Here is a 26,241-nt window from a genome sequence, read left to right as displayed (position 1 = left end):
TATCTTCATCATTAACATTAAACAGAATATTCATGGGCTTTTTATGAACTTGCTCAAAGTCTTCATTCGTCCATTCTGACCTTGGATTTGGGATCGTTTGCTCATTTCCAACAGCTCTTTCAACATCTGTTGCAGCCCTGCGAGGAACATGAGGTCTTTTCTCTATGCAGTCAACATATTTTTCATCTTGATAGAGTATATGAAGATTCATCTTCATATTTTCCAATGATGATAGTTGTCTTTGTCAAGAATTGGAATCTTTACACCTACGTCCTTCCTGCTCATGTTGTAAGATTGCATGATCTTTAAACACTTTGTGTGTCAAGATCTTGCTCTGATACCAATTGTTATTCCCTAACAATACAACAACAGAATTACAAAAGGGGAGTTGAATGGGATTCTGGTTACTTTTTGAGATTTTGAAAACTTCTCACAAATATATAACTGTGTTTGAATATGCTTGAGTGTGGATAAACAATAATAGTATTCAAGAACACAAAGTATTTAAACAAGTGTTTAAAAACTTTCTGGTGGGTTGATATTTCAACCAGAGATATATATATTGAGAAGGTAACTCTGTGATGCAAATAGCACACAGTTGCTTACAAGTAACATAACTAAGAACTTGAGAGATCTAAGAATATAGCTTACAAAGACTCTCTAGTTAATTTTCTTGAATGCTTTCTATTTTTCTTAGTTATTTATTATTCGCTACTCTTGGTTTATATATCACCAAGTTACAAGTGATATGAGATAAAACATAAAACCTATCAGCTAGGTCCAATCACATGTTTCTTCATTTCTCTATCCAATGCAATCCAATTAGATACTACATCTTTGAATAAGCTTATCTTGCATGGAAATGGAAATGCTTCATTTTCTTCTAAAACCTGCAATTAGGCTACCACATTTCTTTGTGTGCACTATCAACCTATGTGACTCTGTCAGCTTCTGTCAAGTCCCTTTCAACTGCTATTTTGGTTGATCATCCGTTGAGGCTTCATAGGTGTTAATCAACTGCTATTTTGGTTGATCATCCGTTGCTATTTATTCCTTATCAGATTCACCGATTTACTTGTTGATACAGACATATATATATATATATATATTGTGGACTTGCTGAGCAATTATGGCTCACGCTTGTTGTTAATCGCTTTTATCTTTCAGTAAATCTTGAGAATGAACCTTGTTCACACCCCGGTAGTAAAGAAGTGGATGAAAAGGAGGGACCCTCTAGTACCAAGAAGGCTAATCCCAATCCAGGAAGAGAGCTTTGAGTTACCAGATGAGGTTTAATTTGAGTAGTTTTGTGTGTGTTAGAATAAAATGGAAATAGTTGTAAAACTTAATTAGACCTTTGGGTTGTAAATAGTGTCTTATCAGAGTTTTGTGAGAATTTTTAACTTGGAATGTAATAATAATAGTGTTGTGTTCTTGTTTTCATACCTGTTAGATATATTTGATAATGTCATGTCTAAAGATGATTTGTGTTTAGTTTTTAGATCTTAACTAACAGGACAAATCAGTACTTAACTGGAAATCAGTACTTATACTGAAGTCAAGACTTAAGATATCAGAACTTAAGATATCAAGAGATATTTATCAAGAGATAATATCAGGACTTAAGGAGACTTTCAGATAAGGCAGGCGGCTGATTGAAAGGAAAGAAGATCAAGATAAATACAAGAAGAAATATGCATGAAGAAGGAATTCTATGAAGAATAGAATACTTGGAAGAAAATATATATGATTGATATATTTTAGGAAGCAGAATTATATTCCATATCAATTAGAACATTATCGTGTAACTGTGTAGTATATAAACACAGATATAGGGTTTACACTATAGGTGTTATCTTAATCGAAGTTATTATTCATTATAACCCTAGCAGCTCTTGTGATAATTTGTTCATCACTGAGAGAGGACAGTTCCATATTGTAACAGAGTTTATTGTGTTGAATAAAAGCTGTGTTCTGTTACTTGAGTTCTTATATTCGATTTGATTGTAGTAAACACTGTATTCAACCCCCTTCTACAGTGTGTGTGACCTAACAAGTGGTATCAGAGCAATCTCTTAACACACATATAATTTAAGATAAAAAAATCATGTCTGAATAAGAAACTCTAACCAAGCCCACCAAAACTGAAGAAACTCCAAAAACCATAACCCATAATCGATATGAGACTATAAGAGTTCCCATGTTGAGACCTTCTGAGTATTCCATATGGAAAATGAAGATGGCTATGTTTCTGGAAGCTACAGATACAGAATATCTCGACAGGATTAATGAAGGACTACATATGCCAACCAAACTCTCTGTGGAAGTTGCAAGTCAGCCAACAAAGTCTGTACCAAAGGAGAAAAGTGATTACACTGCTGAAGATATCTCATCGATTGCAAAGGATGCAAAGGTAAGACAATTGCTGTATAATGCCATTGATATTGTCATGTCAAACAGGGTAATTTAATGCAAGACTACAAAAGAGATATGGGATGCTTTGGAAACAAGGTGTCAGGGAACTGGCTCAATCAAGAAGAACAGGAAAACAATACTCACTCAAGAGTAGGAGCACTTTGACTCAAATCCTGATGAGTCATTAACTGATTTATATGACAGATTTGTCAAACTCTTGAATGATTTGTCACTAGTTGACAAAGAGTATGATATTGAAGATTCAAATCTTAAATTCCTGTTAGCTCTTCCTGAAAGATGGGATTTGAAGGCCACAATAATAAGAGACAACTATAATCTTCATGAAACAACTCTTGATGAAATTTATGGGATGCTAAAGACTCATGAACTTGAGATGGAACAAAGAAGCAAGATGAATGGAAGAAAGTCAAGGACAGTTTCCTTTGTGGCTGAGGAGGAATGTCCCAAAGTTGCTGCCTCAAAAAAAGGCAATGGAAATGCTCTCATCACAAAGTCTGATACTGAGTCATCAAGTTCTGATAATGATGATGACTCAGAAACTGAAAGTATACCTGAGATGGACCCTGATGAAGAGATGATGAAGCTGTGTGCTCTTATGGTGAAAGGAATCACAAAGATTGCATACAGGAAATTCAGGAGAGAAAAGAAGTTTTTCAGGAAAGGTGCAAGTTCTGATAAGAAAGGTTTCAGAAAATCTGAAGGAAAAGGAGGAAAATCTGACAGAGGAGATTACTCAAATGTTAAATGCTACAACTGTGGTGAGAAAGGCCACATATCTCCTGATTGCGGAAAAGGGAAGAGTGACAAAGGCAAGGCTCTTGTCACATAGAAGAAAAGCTGGTCAGATGCTTCAGATTCTGAGGAAGAGGAAAACTATGCCTTGATGGCAAATGCTGATAGAAGTTCTGATACTGCTGACTTAAAGGTACCTCAAACTACTTATGCCTTTCATACTGATGATATTACTGAGTTGAGAAGATATCTTAAGACCATGTTCATTAGTTATAAAGATCAAACTTTAACATGTGAAAGATTAACTTCTGAAAATCTTGCTTATAAAAAGAGGAATGATTATTTAGAAAAAGAGTTAGTCATGTTCCATCAAACTCAGAAAGATAGAGATGATGCCTTTTATGTTAGGGATGAAGTGCTAAAAATGAATGAATCTCTAAAAACTGAGTTAGAAAAGGAAAGAGAGATTATCAAGACTTGAACTAACTCTGGTAAAGCAACTCAGGATATTCTTAGTAGTGGAAACTGGAAAGAGGACTTAGGTTATGGAGATGATAAGAACAGAAAGGGAACTGTAGAAACTGAGCCTATAGTTGTTAAACAAAAACCAAAGGTAAATCATGTTAAGTTTGTAACTGCAAAGACTGATATTGAGAAATCAGAAGTTAAGGAGAAATTAACTTTTGACAAACCTAAACAGGATAAGCCAACTGAAGTTAACATAGGCTTAATGACAAAGAAGCAGCTTAAGCATAAGCTGAAAGTGGTTAAAAATGTAAACAAGGTAAAGCCACCTAGGAAAAATAGGAATGGAAAGGAAGGTGTGAACAAAAGTAACAATTATAAGCCTGTTCCTAATGCTCCTAGAAAAACATGTCATAACTGTGGAAATTCTAACCATCTGGCTTCTTTTTGCAGGAAGAATAAGAACATAAACTCCTTACCTTCAAAATCAGGAGTTAAGAGTCAGTCTGTTAGATAAAATAACAAAATCCTTGTTTTCATTATGGTAGTTTACGACATTCCATTTATACTTGTAAGGAATATCATAGTTTGTACTATGATTATTATCAAATAAAACCTTCTGTAAAGAAAGTTAGCATTATTTCTTCTAGTGTAAGTTCTGATGCAAAGTCTGATATTGCAAATTATGATAAGAAAACTGTTAACATAAACTTTGATGCTAAATCCGCTGCAAATGTTAACAAACTTAATAAGGCCAAAGGATCCAAGCAAGTCTAGGTCCTTAAAACTAATCATTAGTGGTCCTTGTGATTGCAGGGCAACAGGAAGAACATCCTAGTTCTGGACAGTGGATGTTCAGGACATATGACTGGAAATAAAGCCCTGCTATCAGACTTTGTGGAGAAAGCTGGCCCAGGTGTTTCTTATGGAGATGACAACAAGGGAAAAACTCTGGAATATGGCAATATCAATCATGGGAATGTCATCATTGAAAAAGTAGCTCTGGTCTCAGGACTTAAACACAATCTGCTGAGTGTTAGTCAAATCTGTGATAGAGGTTATCATGTGGATTTCTTTGAAGAATACTGTGAAGTTGTAAGCAAATCTACAGGCAAAGTTTTCTGAAGGGATATAGGCATGGTAACATTTATGAAGCCAAGCTTTCAACAAGTACTGATGGTTCTGCAATCTGTCTATTAAGTAGAGCATCAATTGAAGAAATCTTGAATTGGCACAAGAAACTCTCTCATTTAAATTTCAACAATATAAATGAACTAGTCAAGAAAGATCTTGTGAGAGGACTGCCAAAATCAGTATTTGCTCCTGATGGCCTTTGTAATTCTTGTCAGAAGGCAAAACAAAGAAAATCTTCATTCAAGAGCAAGACTGAATCATCAATTCTTGAGCCTTATCACCTACTACATGTTGATCTATTTGGTCCAGTGAATGTCATGTCTATTGCAAAGAAGAAATATGCTATGGTCATAGTGGATGAGTTCACCAGATACACATGGGTGTATTTCTTGCACATAAAAAGTGAAACTGCATCTACCTTGATTGATCATGTCAAGCAACTGGATAAATTAGTCAAAGATTCTGTGAAGATCATAAGAAGTGATAATGGCACTGAGTTCAAGAATTTGATCATGGAAGAATCTGCAAAGCCCATGGAATAAAGCAGGAATTTTCTGCTCCTAGAACTCAACAACAAAATGGAGTTGTTGAAAGAAAGAATAGAACTCTTATTGAAGTTGCACGAACTATGCTTGATGAAGCAAAGTTGCCAACCTACTTTTGGGCTGAAGCTGTGCAGACTGCTTGTTTTACTTAGAATGCTACACTCATTAACAAGCATGGAAAGACACCATATGAGATGGTGAAGAAAAAGAAGCCAAATCTGAAGTATTTTCATGTATTTGGATGCAATTGTTTTGTTCTTAAGACTCATCCCGAACAGCTATCCAAATTTGATCTAAAAGCTGATGAAGGAATTTTTGTTGGATATCCACTTTCCACAAAAGCCTTCAGAGTCTACAATTTAAGAACAAGGGTTGTCATGGAATCTATCAATGTCTCTTTTGATGATAAGAAGATTAATGGACTTGAAGATTTCAATGATCATGATCAGCTGAGATTCAAAAATGAATTTTTAAATTCTGATTCTGTAAATCCCGACTGTCTAAATCCTGATACTGTAAACTCTGATGGACAAAACTCTGATATTATTGAAATTGTGGTGACTACGCCAAAGGAAAATGCACCTGTGTAGGGGGAGCATATTGAAGATCCAACCACATCTCAAGAAGCATCAGAATCTACAACAAGCTCTTTAAGTTCTGATTCATCAAGTTCTGATGAGCCAAGTTCTGGAAACTCAAATTCTGAAGGATCCAACTCAGAGAGCATAATTTCAGGGGGGGCATCAGAAAATGTTGATGGAGACAGCATGGATCATGGGGGAGCATCCAGTTCTAGAGATAACCTTCCATCTGCAAGGAAGTGGACTAAAGCACATACACCTGACTTAATTATTAAAAATCCTGATGCAGGTGTCAGAACTAGAACAGCTACATCAAATGAATGTCTCTATCATTCATTTCTTTCTCAGACTGAACCAAAGAAAGTGGAAGAAGCTCTTCAAGATGCTGATTGGGTGCAAGCAATGCAGGAAGAGTTAAATGAATTTGAAAGAAATAAAGTCTGGACCCTAGTGCCAAGACCAAAGAACAGGTCTGTTGTTGGTATAAAGTGGGTGTTCAGAAACAAAACTGACAGTGATGGCATAATTACAAGGAATAAAGCAAGGCTATTGCAAAAGGATACTCTCAACAGGAGGGAATTGATTATGATGAAACATTTGCACCAGTTGCTAAATTGGAAGCCATAAGAATATTTTTGGCTTATGCTGCTCACAAGAAGTTTAAAGTCTTTCAAATGGATGTGAAAAGTGCTTTTCTTAATGGATAATTGGAAGAGGAAGTATATGTTGAACAACCTCCAGGCTTTGTAGATTCTAAATTTCCCAATCATGTCTACAGGCTTGATAAAGTACTTTATGGCTCCAAGAGCATTGTATGAGACTTTAGCTCAGTTTCTTCTGGAAATTGGATTTAATAGAGGGACCATTGACAAAACTTTATTCTACCTCAACCATGGAAAGGACTTACTTTTGGTGCAGATATATGTTGATGATATCATTTTTGGTTCTACAAATGATAGACTTTGTAAGAAGTTTGCCAAGCTGATGCAGTCAAGATATAAAATGAGTATGATGGGAGAGCTCAACTATTTTCTGGGCCTTCAAGTCAAGAAGAATGAAGAAGGAACTTTTATTTGTCAATCTAAGTACACCAGAAATTTGTTGAAGAAGTTTGAAATGCAAGATTGTTCAAATGCATCCACTCCTATGGCCACTGCAACAAAGTTGGATAAGCATACTGGTAAATCAGTAAATATTACTGATTACAGAGGTATGATTGGCTCATTACTCTATCTAATTACAAGTAGAACTGATATCATGTATGATACCTATCTTTCTTCAAGATTTCAAGCAGATCCAAGAGAACCTCACTTAACAGCTGTGAAAAGAATTTTCTAGTGCCTTAAGGGTACAGCTGATCTGGGATTATGGTATCCTAGGGAATCAGACTTTAGGCTAATAGGTTACTCAGATGCAGATTTTGCAGGATGCAAAATTGACAGGAAAAGCACAAGTGGAAGCTGCCAATTTCTTGGAGGCAGATTGGTTTCTTGGTTTTGTAAGAAATAGAAGTCAACTTCCATATCAACCACAGAAGCAGAATACATTGTTGCAGGAAGCTGTTGTGCACAGATTCTTTGGATGAAGAATCAGTTACTGGATTATGGGTTAGAATTTTCTAAAATCCCTATTTACTGTGATAATCAAAGTTCTATTGCTATGACAGGTAATCCAGTTCAACACTCAATGACAAAGCACATCAGGATTAGGTACCACTTCATAAGGGAACATGTGGATGAAGGTACAGTGGATTGCATTTTATTCCAACAGATCAACAACTAGCAGATATCTTCACAAAACCACTATGTCAAGCTACTTTTACAAGATTGGTAAATGAACTTGGAATGGTATCAGGTTCTTTCTCTAAATCTGCCTAGTTTATGTTCTAATATATCAGACTTTATGATCAGTATTTACAGATATTACTATCTTTGTGTATTCTGTGCTTAAATTGAAATTTGCTTAAGTGATGGTTGTTGTTTGATGTGAATTTCTAAACTCTGATAGTGATATGAATGTTTCTGTGACTATTCAATCCAATAAGGATAATTGTGCTAGATGCTGACCTAGTAGTCTTTAATATACTAAAGATCCCGTGTATGAAGTAATTATTTATGCGGAAATCTTTTAACACAAGCAAATTCTGATATTGATCTTAGTTAAGTTTACTTTGTGTATCTTATTACTAAGTCAAAAACTAGAATAGTTCTTCTTATCTATTAAGTTCTGATATTAGTAAATCTGATGGATCTACTAAGTGCTGATAAGCCCCACTTACCAAAAGAAAAAGAAAAATAAAAAGAAAAGAAATAAATATCAGGTACTCCTTTGAGATCTAGAATAAAAATGTGGAAGGGAAGACCCAAGTGCATTGCTGGTATTAAGTAATATGCATTAGAAAGCAAAACAATTTTCTTGGTCTTCACACTCTACGATTACTGGAGAAATACACTGATAATAGCATAAATTCTGATAAGCAGTAGTGACTCACTTACACTGAGAAGCCACTGTAAAATGGAATTTCAAAAGATGCATAAAATGAGCACAAAACAATTGAGGTGGACTCATGCATGAACTCATTCTACAGTAGACTTCAGAATAATGACAGATTTTACGCAATGTTCTTAGTTATGCCTTATTTCTAAGATGTACTGAAGTGAATCAGACTTTAATCTTTGTTTGATATTTAGCTTAATGCACACACATACACTCCATATGAATGATGAAAATTACTGTGTTGATAAATGTTATTTTAGATGAACAGTGTCAGTTGCATAAATTCTGAGGACAAGTTCTGATGATTAAGTTCTGAGGAAACCATATCAGTATTTGTGTAAAGAATTATAGGAATAACCATTCACTTTTCGAGTTAAGGAGCCATATTTTGATGACTTTTAAATTATGATAATAATCAAGTTCTGATGTTGACGTGGCAGTAGTTATTTACTTGGTTTATTTTTGGTCATTACTTGAACGATCATATTTTTACAGAATATTGGTTTATGTGAGATAATATAGTCATAATCATTATTGGTTAGTGGTTAGCGTGTATGTCTTGAAAAACTGCATGCGCACAATAATTGTTATTATATCCCGTGCCCATTAACTCTGGCTTTAGATCTTTTACTGACTGTTATTATTACACATCAGTCTAGGGAGTCGAGGGGTCATTATTTTTACTTGTAATTTTTAACCAGTCCTCACATCCCTTGGTATTCTATTGGCTATTTAAACTGACTATTCATTCCAGCCAAAACATCTTTCATTTTCTCACAAACTCACTCTCTTTTTATTCTCATCAACAAAAATGGTTTGTCTTAACTTGTTCCTGAACTATGAAACCTTTAACAGCAAGTTGAGTTGTAATGAATGGCAACAGGAGTGGCATGTCACCACCATTCCTGACGAGCTTTGGAACTCAGTTCCACAAGAGGTTCACACATAACTCTTGTTCTTTTCAATGGAGTACCATCTCCATCTTGATAGGTTGGAAGAGGAAAGGAGAGAAGATCTCCGTCAGCAAGAACGGATCATCCGCCTTGCAGTACTCTTCATCAGCAGCAGAAGGAGCTAGTCGTTAGGTCTTCTTAGACTAGGACTAAGGCTGTTGATGTTAAGAATCATAGAATAGGACTATCTTGTAATTTTTTTGCATGTAATTGATAGATTTCATGAAATGTACTCATCTGATATATCAATGAAATTTTCTTTAATTGCAAGATTTGTTCTTTGTTACTCAAATTATGTGACTGTGCATGTTTAATTGCAATTTATTAATCTTTACTTCATCGATTTTTAATTTTATTTTGTGAAGAATATTTTGATTAAATTCTGTTGATTTGAGGAAACTACTGAGGAACAGGTTCCCATATCAGAACCTGTTGTAGTAGAAGCTGAGAATGTCTCTTCTCAGAAAGATATTGTAACTGGGAGTTCTAGGCCTCTCAAAAGGCTTAGAAAGTTAAATTCTGATGATAAAGCTCCTACAGTGTCTTCACCTTTGAAGAAATTAAAGAAACAGAGAGCTCACAGGGACATAGTTGAGTCAGATTCAGAGGATGTAGTGGAAGCAGCTAAGGAAGGGGATCAGGAATCTCTGATCTCAACAGAACAAATTGTTATTGAATCACTTCCTTCTGCACAACCAGAGACTGCTCAAGAAAAAGTACCTACACCTCCTATGTCACCTATAATTGAACAATGATATACCAATGATATACTGCAGATCCAGGTACAAGTGCTAAAATTGATATTCATAACTTGATTGTGCCCGAGATTTTATACTTGGAAGCTCTACAAATTCAACTCACTCCATCAACAACAAAAATTTTGGATGTTGATTAGAACCTGGCTGTAGATCAGAATTTAGAGGATGATGTTGAAGCCTCTATAGCCTCACATACTGCTATTTTATCAGAGGATGCTGATACTGCAGGATCTACGAGTTCTGATGCTGCCAATGAGGATATTACTCGTGAAGCTGCTGCTAATTTAGATGCTGATGCAGCTGGTCCATCAGGACATGCACCTCGACAAACAATTAATAAAGCTGATCTAATGAAGAAGTTTGTTAAGGAAGCACCAGTACCTTGGAGTGAACTCCTAGAGGAAAGGAGTGGACTAAGGAATGGAACACAGTTAGTTTTGTTTCTTCTGAAAAGATTCTTGCTGAGCATCTGGAAAAAGCTGATGAAATGCTGTTAAATGATGATTTCAAGGCACAGCTGAGAGTTACTGTATTGAGTACTAGGCACCTTCAAGGTCAACACCCAACAACTCATGCCAAGGTGAATAAAATTCAAGAAACCTTGATCCAGCAAGATATAAATGTGAAACTTGAAAAGAACATATTTTTCAAGCCTGCCTTTGACAGAATTGCCTACATTGAGAAAACTCAGGAGAAGCAACAAACTCAGATTGATGAAATTCTAAAGAATCAAGCTTCTCAGCAAAGTCAACTCAATGAGATCCAATCCTCAGTGGAATTGCTTGTCTCTCTTCTTTTACCTGTTGATGCCAAAAGGGGGAAAAAGTGATTAAGTCCAAATACAAATCTATTCAGACACTGAAGGGAAAGGATGATGGAAATGATGACCAGGAAAACTCTGATAAGGGTAGAGGTCAAGGTCAAGGCAAAGGATTTTCATCAAGTAAAGCTAGAATTACAAGTCAAGGAAGAAGTTCTGATACTGGGAGAAGAATAAGTTCTGATACTGGTAAAAGGATAAGTTCTGGTGAACATCTGGAACTTGATGAAGAAATTTCAAAGCAATTATTTCTTAAAGAAAATCCAGGAATGGACTTTGAGAGTCTAAAGGAAGAAGAAGCTAGACTCAAAGCAGAAGGTGTCAAGATAAAATCTAAAACTTCTGTTGTTGAAAAGAAATTTCCAAAGCCTAAGGGTATTGTGATAAAGGAAAGAACAAATTCTGAGGCAACCAAAGCCAAATCACAAGTGGAAATTGATCCAAGGTCCAAGGGCAAAGAAAAAGTTGATGAACCTGTAAAGGTTTATATGCCAGTCATAGATGAAGAAGATGCTAGTCTTACTCTGATGACAAAGAAGATTTCTCAAAAAACCTCTGACATGGCTCATGTTGTTCATAGTTAAGATGTAGTAAGTTCTGATATGACAGTGAAGCAAGCAACCTCTGACATAGCTCAAGTTGGCTTGATATCAGAAGATTAGGAAAAGGAAACCTCTGACATTGCTCATGTTAAACCTTCAAAGACACTCCTACCAGGATTCACCAAAGCTAAACAGACTCAACCGTTAAAGAATGCAACAAGTGGTTTTGAAGCAAGAGTTGTTACAGGAAAGGAAACAAAAGATAAATCTGGATTGGGTAGTTCTGATGAAAGAAGAGTACATAACACTACCAACGATCCAACTTCCTTAAGTGAACCAGGTGTTAGAGTAACTCTTGAGAGATTGAATCGACTTAAATCTATACAAATGGTTTACCATTCTGTTTTGAAAGAACATATTTTGTTATATTTCTATGACAGATGGAAGGGTATACCATATCAGGAAGAATGTTATTCCACTGAAGTATTTTAAAGAACTGGAACATGTTCTATTCCTACTTCAAGTGAGAAACAGATTAACAAGTGGTGCTGCAGATTATTTGAAGTCACAAATTCAAAGACAGAAGAAGCTTTACTCTGTAAAGTCTGACAGTACATATTGTCCCAAGTACAGAGATCACAAAGGTGGTATGGTTGAAATGAAGCCTAACAGTGCTAAGATTATAACTACTTTTCTGGGTTATAAGGCTGTGGAATTCAATCTAGAGTCTGACAAGGCATATCTGATCAGACTAGATCAGGAGATAAGAAAAGCTAAGATAAATGATCTCAGGGCTGCTATTTTTTAAACTGGTGAAGATACAGTTGAATTGATAAATGCTAAAAGGAGGATGGTTAATAAACTTGAATATGCTGAGAGATGTCTTTTGAAGAACTATCTCAGAACAACTCCTGACATCAAAGAGATCAGAAATTGAAGCCAAGTTAAAGATCTACAACTGCTTAAATTCTAAAGTGTATACAGACTGAAGCTGTTATCAGACCTTGAGGATTGTAAAGCTATAAGGACTGTAAGTTGTAGTTATCTAGTCAAATTCTCATGGATTTGTACTTAATGTTTTTGACATCATCAAATAACTGTTGAACTTGTATATTATGCTAATTTACAAGTTGGGGGAGATTGTTAGATATATTTGATAATGTCATGTCTAAAGATGATTTGTGTTTAGTTTTCAGAGATTAACAAATAGGACTAATCAGTACTTAAGTGGAAATCAGTACTTATACTGAAGTCAAGACTTAAGATATCAGAACTTAAGTTATCAGAACTTAAGATATCAGGAGATATTTATCAGGAGATAATATCAGGACTTAAGGAGACTTTCAGATAAGGCAGGCGACTGATTGAAAGGAAAGAAGATCAAGACAAATACAAGAAGAAATATGCATGAAGAAGGAATTTTATGAAAAATAGAATACTTGGAAGAAAAGATATCTGATTGATATATTTTAGGAAGCAGAATTATATTCCATATTAATTAGAACATTATCTTGTAACTGTGTAGTATATAAACACAGATATAGGGTTTACACTATAGGTGTTATCTTAATCGAAGTTATTATTCATTATAACCCTAACAGTTCTCGTGATAATTTGTTCATCACTGAGAGAGGACAGTTCCATATTGTAACAGAGTTTATTGTGTTGAATAAAATCTATGTTCTGTTACTTGAGTTCTTATATTCGATTTGATTGTAGTAAACACTGTATTCAACCCCCTTCTATAGTGTGTGTGACCTAACAATACCATAACCTTAAGGATCCTGAGTAGTTGAAAAAGGGGTAGAGGTATGTATACACTAGTACAAAAACAGTCATACATGTCTCCTCCTTTGTGTCTGTTATAGGCGGAATCCACACATAAAATAATTAAATAGGTCTATTTTAACCATAACAACATCATATATTCCAAAAATAGATGCTTATGTGTCTGTTTCATCTTAGCAGACACAAAAAAGAATTATATACGTCTATTAAACTACAGATGTGTTCGTCCTTTATCAGCAGCCGCAAAAGGATGGATTATATGTGTCTATGATATTTAAAATAGACATTAAAAGGTTATTTTAAAAATAAATATAAAAGATTGTAAAATATTATCACGATATTCCAAAGAACCCAGTTGTACCCAAAAACCCCCAATTACCCACTCTCTTTCTCTTTCTCTTAAGCCGTACCAGTTACACAACCTAAGAAATTAAATTGAATTCGTTTTCCTTTCTCTATCAAGTTTAAAGAAAGGATTTAGAAGCCCTAACTTCCAATTTTCAATCCACTCTCAAGTACTAACCTTTTTGTTTTTGTTGTCACTAAACTTCATTATCTTTAAACTTGAGTGTAATATGTCTGTAATTGTTTTTCTCACTGTATTATATCTCTAATTAAAAGTGGGTATTGTTAATCATTTGTTCCCAACTTGGTGCATTGTATAGTGTCCTAAAGAGTGTATTGTGTCGCACTGTATTATGTTTATATTGTGTTTTCTATTTATGTGTTTAAGTCAAATAATCACTACTGCTAAAGAACAACCTTAATAAATTATTAAAGAAAAAATAGATTGAGTTTAATAGTGGATTATAAATTTATGCCATTATAACCCTATATATAGTTATCATCAATACCTCAATAAGTTTGGGTACATATTTAACCTTATAAGTGTGTAGTCAAAATCTGTGTAGGTGCTAGAATTCCAACCAGAAGCAACATGTATATTTGTATTTGCTGACGTGTTTTAGCAATGATCAATTGGTATATGTTTGTTATCATCCATATTTGTTACGGGGGCTAATATTTGTGTTCAGCTAGCCCTGCTTCTTTCATTTTAGCTGTTTTCTAATAGAGCATCAACTATTCTTGCTCATGGTCACATTATATGCTATGCATTACCTCGACATTCTTATATTTAACAATAAAAAGAAAAAAAGTAGAGCAAATTAAAAGCAAAATAGAATATAACAAGTAACCTTAAAAATATGAAAGTAGTTATTGTTGTGTTCTGTAAGCTCTTAGCATCGGAATGGTTGCCATTTTTTCTTTTCTTGAGTAGTTATTAGTGAAAGCCATGGCTACTAGTATCCTCTTTCTAAAATAGTAATGGAAAAGAATAGTAGTAGGAACTGATCGCCTAATTTCGTTGTCCAGATCCCATGTTGCTGCTCCATTTGAGTCTCAGTTGTATCTGAAATTTCCTTGGTTGTTGATGTCCATCTTCTCGAACCCACTATCTCTTTTTCTGCTCATAAAACCAGGGTTTCTTCTCGTGATGGTCTTGGATTGAGGCCTTGCTGAATCACATTCTTATCAGCACAAATGATTACTTCATGTTGTTTTAGTTATTTTATGCCTCTCTTTTTTTAATGATAAGAACTTTTGTTTTTTGCGTTAATCATGATGGCTTTAGTAAGGAATCTGTCTTGAAAACCTAATTGATTATGGTTTTTCCTTGTATGGCTATGGTTTACCTTTTATGAAGTTAAAATAACTTCTGATTTTAGACGATATCTAATTGCTACACCTGTATATCATTTCACAAGTCAGTTAATTATTTATTTGCCATTCCAATGAATGATGCTAATGATTGTCATCATGTCCATACATGTAATGTAACCCACAATATCAGCACACACAGTCACACTGTAGCTACAGTGGCAATATTGACTTATTAATTTACTTTGACTCCTTGCGACAATATTGAATTTAAAATGGATGTACAATATATTTAAGGAGGTCCTATTTATAGATAGATAATTACTAATGAATTATGTATTGGTATAATTTTTTAATCTCTAGAATTTTTAGTGTACATAATTCAATTTACAACTAAAACTATTTAGCTTATTAGGTTTGGGAACAGTAGCAATAGGATATTTTTATTTACGTTATTGTTAACGGTCTTGTTACCTTCTTAATACTTTGTACTAATGATCATACTAGTGCAGAATTTGCATTCTTTAGGCTAATAAGTTTGCAACCTGTTTATATTTATTTTTGTTGTATTTGATTTTTCCTTTGACGGTATAATTTTGTTGTTCAATTATAGATTTTTACAGGATTGTTTTATTAATGCATAAGAACTTCCATGTTTTTCTTTTCCGCATTATCCTGATTCACGTCATATTTTTTAGTTTTTGATTATATAGAAAAGTAATAAATGGATCATCAAACTTGGATGTACACCATTTCACATGTCGAGGAGGATTATATCAAGGGTGTTAATGAGTTTATTTCATGTGCGCTAAAACCCCAAGAAAAGAAAGGGAAGGAGAATGGATAGAAAGACTTGATCCCGTGTCTGTGTCAATTTTGCAGTAACATGAAATTTTTTTCTAAGATTGAGACTTTGCAGGACCATCTATTTCGTTATGGTTTTAAAAGAAAGTTTATAAATTGGATTTGGCATGGTGAGTTAATAGATTCAGGGGAAACTTCTTATAGAAATTATGAAAATGAGGGAGATAGTAGGACCAACAATGACAAAGATGATCTGAGCAATGATAGAGTAGAAAAGATGATAGAAGATGTAGAAGACCATTTCATTCACCAACGGAAATTCTTGAAATCTTAGAAAGAGATTCAAAGAAACTTTTGTAGCCTGGGTGCAACAATGAATTCACTATATTTTCAACTACAATGAAGTTGTGTAGAATGAAAGTAAAACTTGGGTGGACTGATAAGAGTTTTACTCAATTATTAAAACTTCTAAGAGACATACTTCCTTCAAATAACACTACTAGAAAAAGTAGAATAAACATCACATCTTAGACCTCGGTTGCTTTTGGAGCCGATATAAAAGGTGTTTTCTACATTTGTTTTAACCAACCGATGTCTTTTGCTCGTATAAACTTCGGTGTTTTAGCCCAGCCGATGTTAAACATTTATTTAAAAAAATTTAATCAGCGCGCCTTCCTTATTTTCCCTCTTGGCCAAATAATTCATTCCCTCATATTGTTCCCCCTTTTTTTGCCTTAGAAAAATTCTCCCCCTCTTTTCACACAAATTTTTCCTTAAATTTTTTTCAAACTCTCTCCCCTTTTTTAGTTTACACCCCTTTTTCAACTTTACACTTTAAAATATCAAATATTTTCAAAATGATAAATCAAAAAATAAATCCTTTCAGTCTCTCGTTTCTCTTTCTCTCTCACTGAAACTCACCCCTCTATGAAGAACCCTAAATATCACCTTTGCTTCTTGATTATGCTCAACTGAAGATTCAGTCATCTCTCCCGATTGTTTTTCTGTGCTCTCTATGCTCTCTCAGCTCTCTCTTTTGGACGGGGTTTGATTTGTGTAAGGTCAAGTCTGAGTTTAAAGGTTAAAGGTGTGAGATTAAAGCTTGGAGGTCGAGCATAAATTGGGTAAGATTTAATCCGTAATTTTTCACTTAGAGGTTTCATTTTAAAACCCTATTTTTTAAAATGATTGGTTAAATATTTGTATTGAGCATGTTAATCTTTTATGCTTTTAGTTGAGTAATTGCTTGAACTATGTATGTGGGTATCAATTTTGATGTATATGTGGGTATATGTTTTTGTTTTGATTTTTGATTTATGTGTCATTTTGAGAAATTAGGAGGAGGTATTATTCAAGGAAATGGACGCATTGTGAGTTTCGAGGTCAGTTGAGAAGGTTTTTTGGTGATTTCAATGAGGTATTATTGGTTACATTTTTATATGTCCTCTATGTTATTTTTGCTAAACTTGTGTGTGTTGCGAGACTCACTGAGTTTATTATTAATGTAGTATATGTGTGTTATGTTTAGAAGCTCAAGCAGTCAAGCCAAAGTGTTGGGATAACGAGTCTCAATGGGGTAAGTTACTCTTTATTAATGCTACGATCTGAGCAAAACAGGTATTTGGCTTGCTGAATTCTACTAGTCAATGAAGTATGTTATTGTGTTTTACTATCAACAATCTAACTAGTAAGGTTGGAGGAGATACTTCTAACCCAAACTTTATTTTTTCCAGGAAAATTGCTAGATCAAAAGTATTTTTATTATTTTGTCACCCTTTATACAATACTGAGGGATCACGAAACTAGTTTAATTTATATAGTTGATCGTTTCAGGTTGATCTGAGCATTCATATTATGTTTCCAATTAATCGAGTTATTTCCTATTGGAGCATAAAGATGTTTCTGATTTTCTTATTTATACAAAATGGCGACTGGTTGATTTTTAGTATTCATACATAATGATAGTGAGAACATATATATGTACATAACTTAATAGTAAAATGAAGAACTTGTATGGTCTATATATTTAAGAGAATGATTATTGAAGGTCTATATATCTTCATATTCTTCCCTGTCCGAATAGATCCAATTCATTTCAAAAATCAAGGAACTATCTTTTTACCTTTAAGCTGTAGTCTCTTTTTCTGATTTACAAGAAGGTGTTCAGCAACATGTCCCAGGTCTGTACATCATCAGGGGGATAACATGTATGTTCACCAAATATGGTTCCTGATTTATATCTTATATTTCCATCGGTGTGCATATAGTTGATTACAAAGTATAATATTTTATTGTTGCACTTCGTCTTCTTTATTTGTAGAAGTATTGTCGGGGAGGTAAATGAAGAGCTGGACGCTAGCCTGGATCTTTCGAAATTGAGAGCTCATCACCTGAAACCTGTTATACACTGATTTGCTAAAGTTTAATGAACCATTGTCCAAGTTGAATTTTGTATAGAAAAGTTTGTTCTCGGATTAAAAACTAGATCTTCCTTATTCTTATGACATACGACAAACTAATGAGGTGGGATAGTAGATGGTTATTTTGAAGCACTACTAGAACTTTATGTGTTACATTATGTGTTACACCAGGCATGGGCTAGCAGTCTTGTAAGTAGAATCCCGGTTTAAACTATCTTTTTAGGAGGAAAGATACAATTGGTGACTATCAATTATCACCATTCTCTCAAAACCTCAGCCAGATTCGTTATTTTTTCCAATTTTTCACGCAATGTACTTGATCTTTTTGACTTAACCTACTTTATTCTGATTGTTGTCTGACTTGCTCGTATTGATTCCATGTTAATAATTTTAATTTAATGATTATTGTACTGCTAGGACTTTTTTTGTTTACATGCTGTATTTTGGTCAATGAGACTATCTATACACTCAAATGTTTGAAATCAAATTCCAAGCTCGGGTACAAACTAAAGTTTGAGTTGGGAAAAGGGTAAATATAATTGTTTTGAGTGTGAGACACGTATGCTTGACCCTTTTCTTTAAAGGAATTATTGCTGATGATGGGTATTGCGTTGTACCCTGAACATTTAAAACTTAATGGATTGGTTATTAGAGCAGATGGAGATCTCACATATATAATTATGAAAATATTATTATGAAATTTTTATAGATTTATTAAACTAGGATAAATGTAGGAACTATGGAGTGAAGGACTATAAGGGAAATAATTAAATAGAACAAGAATAAGCTTAAAATTTAAACTATCCCCAAATAGAATGTTCACGATTATCGAATCCTAATAATATTAATAGATTCCTTAATTATTTTTAGAATTAGTTACATGTTATATGAAGTCTCCACAAATGCCCAAAATTACAAATTACAACATTAGATTAGTATATTTGTATAGGGTTTATTGATTAGAATTCCTCGCCATGTTGCAGGTATTCAAGGTCTCTTTCTCCTTATGAAGAACAATTTAGGTTGTCAATCTCTCGTTCTGTATCACGCTCTAGGTCCAGATCATGGTCTAGACCAAGGGGCAGGGCAAGGTCCAGGTCTAGATCCAGATCCAGACCCAGATCAGTAGCTAGAGGCCGTGGAAGGATGTTGATTGTTTTATATTTATTTTAGCGGAAGTTCATTTTATAACTGTGTTGTAAGTTCACCCACCTTGTGAATGATATTCAATGTTCTGTATAAATTTATCAGGCCAACTGAGGTTTACAACCCTGGTATCTTTTCTGAGCTCTTCGGGACTGAAAGTGAATGTGACCTTCGGATGGTTGCTCTTTGCTTTCGGTTACTTAGACAAGAAGGGTATGATGTATCTTCTGGTAAGTTATGATGCATATTACTCTGTTTGTACCACTCTATGCAAGCTAGACGGGATTGCGCCAATATGACCAATTTTATTTCTAGCGGTAAGCCATATATTGGGTGAAAAAGGACTGAAAGTATTGAGTTGGAAAGTAAATATCCTTGGAACCTGGTGCAGGTGTGCTTGCTTCCTTTATTACTTCTTTGTTTCTCCTGAATTATCCATCCCAAAAATATTAACTAATCATCTCGTCAATTTATTTATGCTTGAGCATAATATGTTCGAATCTTGAAATTGATTTCTCTACCTGTATAGTTTCGCGTTTTTATACACATCGGCGAAGTTAATTCCTTCTGTTGCTTCACGTGCTTCAGAAGTTATATCCAACATCCAAATTGCTGGATTTTGGCCATCTTTTATTCTGTTAACTCCTTCAATATCCTTGAAAAAATTGTAAATTATTCATTTTAAGTATAAACAATATCATAAATATGTTAGGGACTAAAGCAAATTCTAATTCAAATTCTAATATGTTAGGGACTAAAGTAAATTCTAATGTTCTCAACCTCTCTGATGTTATGTTGCAATTGTTTTCGTTTCAGAGCGGTGACCATCCTTACATTGTCGATCCTTCTTTCAAACACCTGCTAACTAAAGATCATCACAACTCTTGGAAAGTTTTGCTCACTTTCCTGTTTAGTTTTTGTTGTTAGTATTGCCGATACCAAGTCAAATTCTTTGTATAGACAACAGTAGAACAGATGGATGTATATGTGTAGTATTTGATGTTTGGATTAGATGAATATGTTGTATGGGATGTTTGAATATTGGTTGTTAGATTTATATATAACTGGTATTATACATGAATTCGTTTTGGTAGTTCATTGGTTTGGCAACTTTCTGATATCTATATTTTTAAAATGTGCATTAATAAAACAGGTACATACATCATTACAGTGGAAAATGATGTTTGTCAAAGCTTAATACATCAGATACAGTTGAACATTGACATCAGTAATACCGATTAAAACTGATGTTAAATACTATAATAAAAAAATCTTAAAACAGAAAAATGATGTTATTAAACTTTATAGACATCGGTTTGTCATTAATAGATATCGGTTTGAAATAAATAATTGATGTCAAAAGTTATGTTTACATCGGTTTATCTTGAAAACCGTTGTTACTAGTATAAGTAACATTAGTTTAATGGATAAATAAAAATATTTTGCTTATCTCACGTATGTTTAAATTGATAAAAATATCATGTTATAATAATATATGAAGATTAGATATACATTAGAAATTTAACATCTTTAAAAATTGATGTTATACATCTTCTTTAACATCAGTTTAAAACCGATGTTAAATAGGGGGTCTTTAACATCACCCACGAAGACATCGGATTTTTTTGTTCATAGACATTGGTTTTTAGCCGATGTATATTCTACTTTTTCTAGTAGTGTAATGAGCTCCCAACTTCTACGTAAGAGGCTAAAAAGATACTATGTCTCATGAGGATGGATGTTGAAAAGATACATGCATGTCCAAATGATTGTGTTTTGTTTCGAAATGAACATGAATATTTATACGCCTACCCAAGTGTGGAGCATCTTGGTATAAGCTAGATGGTAATAATTCTTTGGATGAAAAAAGAAAAGGCCTCCTACTAAGGTGGTTTGGTATCTACCTGTTGTGGAACATTTCAAACGTCTTTTTACGAATGTAAAATATGCTAAACATTTAAGATGGCATGTAGAAGGGAGAAAGTCAGGTGGGATGCTTACACATCTAAGTGACTCTCCACAATGGAACACCATTGATGGAATGTTTCTAAAATTTGGTGCTGATGTTAGGAATCTATGACATGGACTTTATGCAAATGGAATGAATCCTTATCGTACTTTAAATTGTAATCAGAGGACTTGGCTAGTCCTTCTCACGATTTATAACTTGCCTCTTTGTCTGTGTATGAAGCGCAAGTATGTAATTTTGGTCGTGTTAATATCTAGACCTAAGGAGCCCAAAAATAGCATGGATGTCTATCTTCAGCCGCTTATTGAAGATTTGAAATTATTATGGGACAAAGATGTGACAGTGTATGATTCCTATAGTCAGTCAGATTTTAATTTATGTGCCATGATATTTTGTACAATAAGTAATTTTCCGGGAAATGGAAACCTTTCGGGATACCCCATTAAGGGAGCAAAAGCATGCCCAATGTGTGAAGACGTTACAAGTACCCCCTAGCAGAAAAATGTGTATATGAATCATCAAAGATTCCTTCCTCCCAACTACCCATATCGTAAGGACAAGAAGTCTTTTGATGGACATATCGAGAGTCGTGCAGCTTGTATGCCTTTAAGTGGACTAGAAACCTTCGAGAGGGTCAAAGATATTGATGTTGAACTTGTAAAGCTCTATAAAAGGCCTCAGGATAATACTTGGAAAAAAGGTGTATATTCTGGGAGCTTCCATACTGGAAGTACTTAAAGGTCAGGCATAGCCTCAATCTTATGCATATTGAAAAAAATGTTTGCAAAAGCATTATCGGGATACGGTTGAATATAACTGGTAAGACAAATGATGGTATCAAGGCTAGACTGGACATGGAAGAAATGGGAATTCGGAAGGAGTTAGCACCACAAGTGTCTACGAAACGTACATATCCACCTCCAGCTTGTAAATGTTCTGTGGAGGAAGGCCACTAAATTTTGCACGTATTATTTAGAAAGCGTGGAACCCATTGGGATTCCTAAATCTTGTCACGAGGGTAGACTTCAAGGTCATGGTACACTAGACCCAAATATGATCTTTTCTGGTGCTGAAATACTGGATGAGCTCATATATTTATACTGCAACACATGACGAAAGTAAATGTCTAATTGGAGGAACATATCCTTTTAAGAGTCCCAAATGGGTATTAAATGAACGCAATCGCTCTTTTTGTTAATGATTTAAAGATCGTGTAATATCTCTCATATCACAAGCACCTAGTCTAGTACCTAATACGATACAGTGGTTAGCCTATGGCCCTGGAGTGCTTGTGAGGTCTTATAAAAGTTATGATGTCAATGGATACACATTTTATATCAAAAAACAAGATGGAATAAAGGAGTACGTGTGGAAGCGTCATCAACAAAAATTGGTAGAAGTGGTAATAATCAATCACGAGATGTAAAAAAATCATATTATGGATTTATCAAAAATATTTTGGAGCATGATTATAAAGAATTTAGGATTGCTTTATTAAAATAGAAGTGGTTTGATATTAGACGTGGTGTTCGAGAGGACGAGTTAGGATTCACTTTGTTGGAATTTAGTCATTTTGGTCATGAAGATGACCCATTCATACTTTCCACACAAGTAAAGCAAGTATTTTACATTGAAGACCGCGTAATCTCTAAATATACGATTGTTGTTCAATAAAAGAGATGAATTCTTGGTATTGATGATGTTGTAGAAGAATATGAATATAACCAATTTGACGACAATCCCCCTTTCTCCACTAGGCTGCCCACCTCGCTGCCCACCTCATTTGAGGACAAAAACAAATTACACATTACAAAAGGAATGACCACGATGAAGGAATGTAGGTTGATTAAGTATATTTTATAATATGCGTAACTAGTTAGGTTAGTTTGATTCTCTGTATTTTACTCTCTTGTTTATTGCACCTGTTCTGTAGTAATTATAGTCAAGTTAGTTTATTCATTACCCTATACAAACTTCACTTGTACAACCAAACATGCATTTTTAGTTATACATTTAATTTTTAACTCTTGCTTTCTGTAAATTATTAATGATATGTTAATTATAAACTAAACATTCTCGTCTTTTTTCAGATTTATCAATGGAAGAAAGTACATACTCTAGTTTAAATCAAACCCAAAAAAAGAACACGTGGTCATCTATAAGCAAGAAGCTGAAAGAGCAGACTGCCAACAAAGATGTTGAGAAGACGGTTGAATTGGATTATTATGGTAAGGCAAAACTTGGAAAGTGGAGTAAACAGTTCGCGACTTATATAGGAGCAATTGGTCGAATAAAGGTAGATATCAATACAGAGAGTTGGAAAGTTGTGAATGAAGGACTGAAGAACACAATCTGGGAGGATATCAAGGTATATATGTTACAAATATGTCTTTGTTTTCTATATAATTTTTATAACATTGCATTCTCTGTTACTACCAAGCTTTTATTGAACAATTACATAAAAATGATAATAAATAAATTGTATTTAAAAGTGGTTTTAATATGTACTTAATAATTTTAAATTTAGTTAGACCCAGTTTTAAAACTCAAAATTTGCAGGGGCCAACCTGACTCGGTGACCATATATCTTAATCTCACACATACTGAAATTCTCAGATTATGTACTTTTGGAAACTGTAATTTGCATAGTGTTAAAATACAATAAGATATAAAAATCTATGAAACTATTGGCGTCTTACAGTTTTATTGAACATGAGAGATGTAAAAAAGAACCGAGGAAATCATATTTTTTGTACCTATAATTTTAGATGATTTTGTTGGTTTAAAAAACACATCAAGTGCCTAAGATGAAAAACTTTTACTTTCATTTAATCCTGGTTAATTTGCATTTCATTCTTTTGTAGTTTTAGGTCTACTTGTACATATTTTTTTTATAACAAGTGCGTATGAGTACTAGATATGACAGGGATAGTGGAATATAAAGGATGATCAACATAAAAAGCGAATAATAAAGAGGGTTGGAAAATTGTGGAAGGATTTTAAGTCACGGATGGTTGTTAAGTGTTTGAAGATGAAGATCCATGTGAGAAATATGATTATATCACCAAAGAACCATGGGAAAAGTTTAGGAAGGCAAAGGACACTCCTGAATTTAAGGTGACATATTCATACCATTTTGCTGGATGATTGTTATATGTTAAATTTACATTTTAAAATCTAATTCCACAGCAAGGAATTCAAGTTCGCTCCTGTTTACTTTGTCAATAAATTCAAGTTTATATTATAACTATAAAATGTGTTGGTTGGTTAAATTATACTTTTTCCTCTGCAAACTGATTTGGTTCTCTGTAGCGGATTACAATGATATTAAAATGTGATAGATGTTTTACCTGTTCAACTTAGAGAGGGAACTCAATCACAAATGCACAAGGTGACCCCCTGCGTGACAGAACATCTGGTTTCTGAAATCTTGTCTTGCCTTCCGGTTAGGACTCTGTTCCAATATAGATGTGTATCCAAACCATGGTGTTCTCTTATTGATAGTCAACATTTTGTCAAAACATATGTTAAGAGATTCATTGAGTGCGACACTAATACTGGTCTTATTATTAGAGGCGTTAATTTTCACTTGGTAGATTTTGATTCGCTAGAACATACTACTCCTGTTGAAATTGATGAGCCACTAAAGACTCATTTCAGTGGTTGTTCAGTTATAAGTTCTATCAATGGCTTACACTTCTTGTTCAACCCAAAGCAAGACATTTTTATATGGAACCCGGTTACCAGAAAGTACAAATACCTACCTACTTTACCAGCTGATTTTAATTGTCCTTTCGGTTTTGGGGGGGGGTCTTCTCTTTGTGGGTTTGAGTATAATGTTGCTAATGATAGTTGTCAATAAATTCAAGTTTATATTAGATCAACAGGAATTACATCAACGAGAGTTTAAGTCCTCAAATCGGAAAACAGGATGTTGTAAAGTGAACATTTAACTCCTGATTCTTTTGTTTTCTTTTTCTTGGTAAATTCAAGTTTATATTATAAATATAAATTTTCATCTACGTGTTTCTTTCTAAAACCACCTTTTTTGTCTTTCAGTTATCTGTAGAGTATGGCATTGTTAAACTAACCTTAAGTAGTTTTGATAATTGATGTTCGGTCTTTCCTATTAGTATCTTATGATGAGAATATTATGTATGATGATTCCAAAGTTATAATATTATGGTCGCATAGTATAGCCAGAAAAAAGGATTATATTTGTTGATGTAGTTGAAGCATCATTTTGTTGGTAAAAGAGAGTCACTAAATCAAATCTGAGGATGTTATAATTAAATATATAACCCAATGATTCATGATCTCTTTGATTTATTTGCAAACTACTATAAAGTCTGTATTTTCATTTGTTTTGTTTTAACTTGTCCTCGTAATCATTCATTACAAGGATATATATCACTTGTTCCCGTAATCATTTATGACAGCCGTAAAATGACTAGTAAGGTTAAAATTTTTTGTTCAAATAATAGATGCAGCATGAACATAATAATTATATTTGTTTATGTACTACTAGAAGGTATAAAATCAACAGGTATTAGATCAACGAGAGTTTAAGTCCTCAAATCGGAAAACAGGATGTTGTAAAGTGAACATTTAACTGCTGATTCTTTTTGTTTTCTTTTTTCTTGGTAAACTACTGTAGAGTTAGTGTTTGCACTTGGCTCTATGCTAACTTGTATATCGTCTAATAATTAGATTTTTTGGAACAGAAAATTCGGGAGAAAGTACAAAAACGTCAAAAATGCAACACACGTTAACATTATTCGTGGAAGGGTGGCTATGAAGAAAAGAGGATCGAATGGCTTAAAGAGGACCCTGTTGCTTATTTGTCTCAGTCTCAGTCTGAATACATTGATCCGACCATATTATCTGATGATTGTACTGGTCGTGGTTTTGATTGGGTTAGAGCACCATTTAAGAAAAAGGAGGAGAAGGTTATTTTCCACCAAAGATGCTACCAAGGCAGTGTTCCAAAAAA

Source organism: Apium graveolens, chromosome 8, assembly GCF_009905375.1.
Source record: "Apium graveolens cultivar Ventura chromosome 8, ASM990537v1, whole genome shotgun sequence".
Lineage (NCBI taxonomy): Eukaryota > Viridiplantae > Streptophyta > Magnoliopsida > Apiales > Apiaceae > Apium > Apium graveolens.
This window is presented reverse-complemented; position numbering follows the sequence as displayed.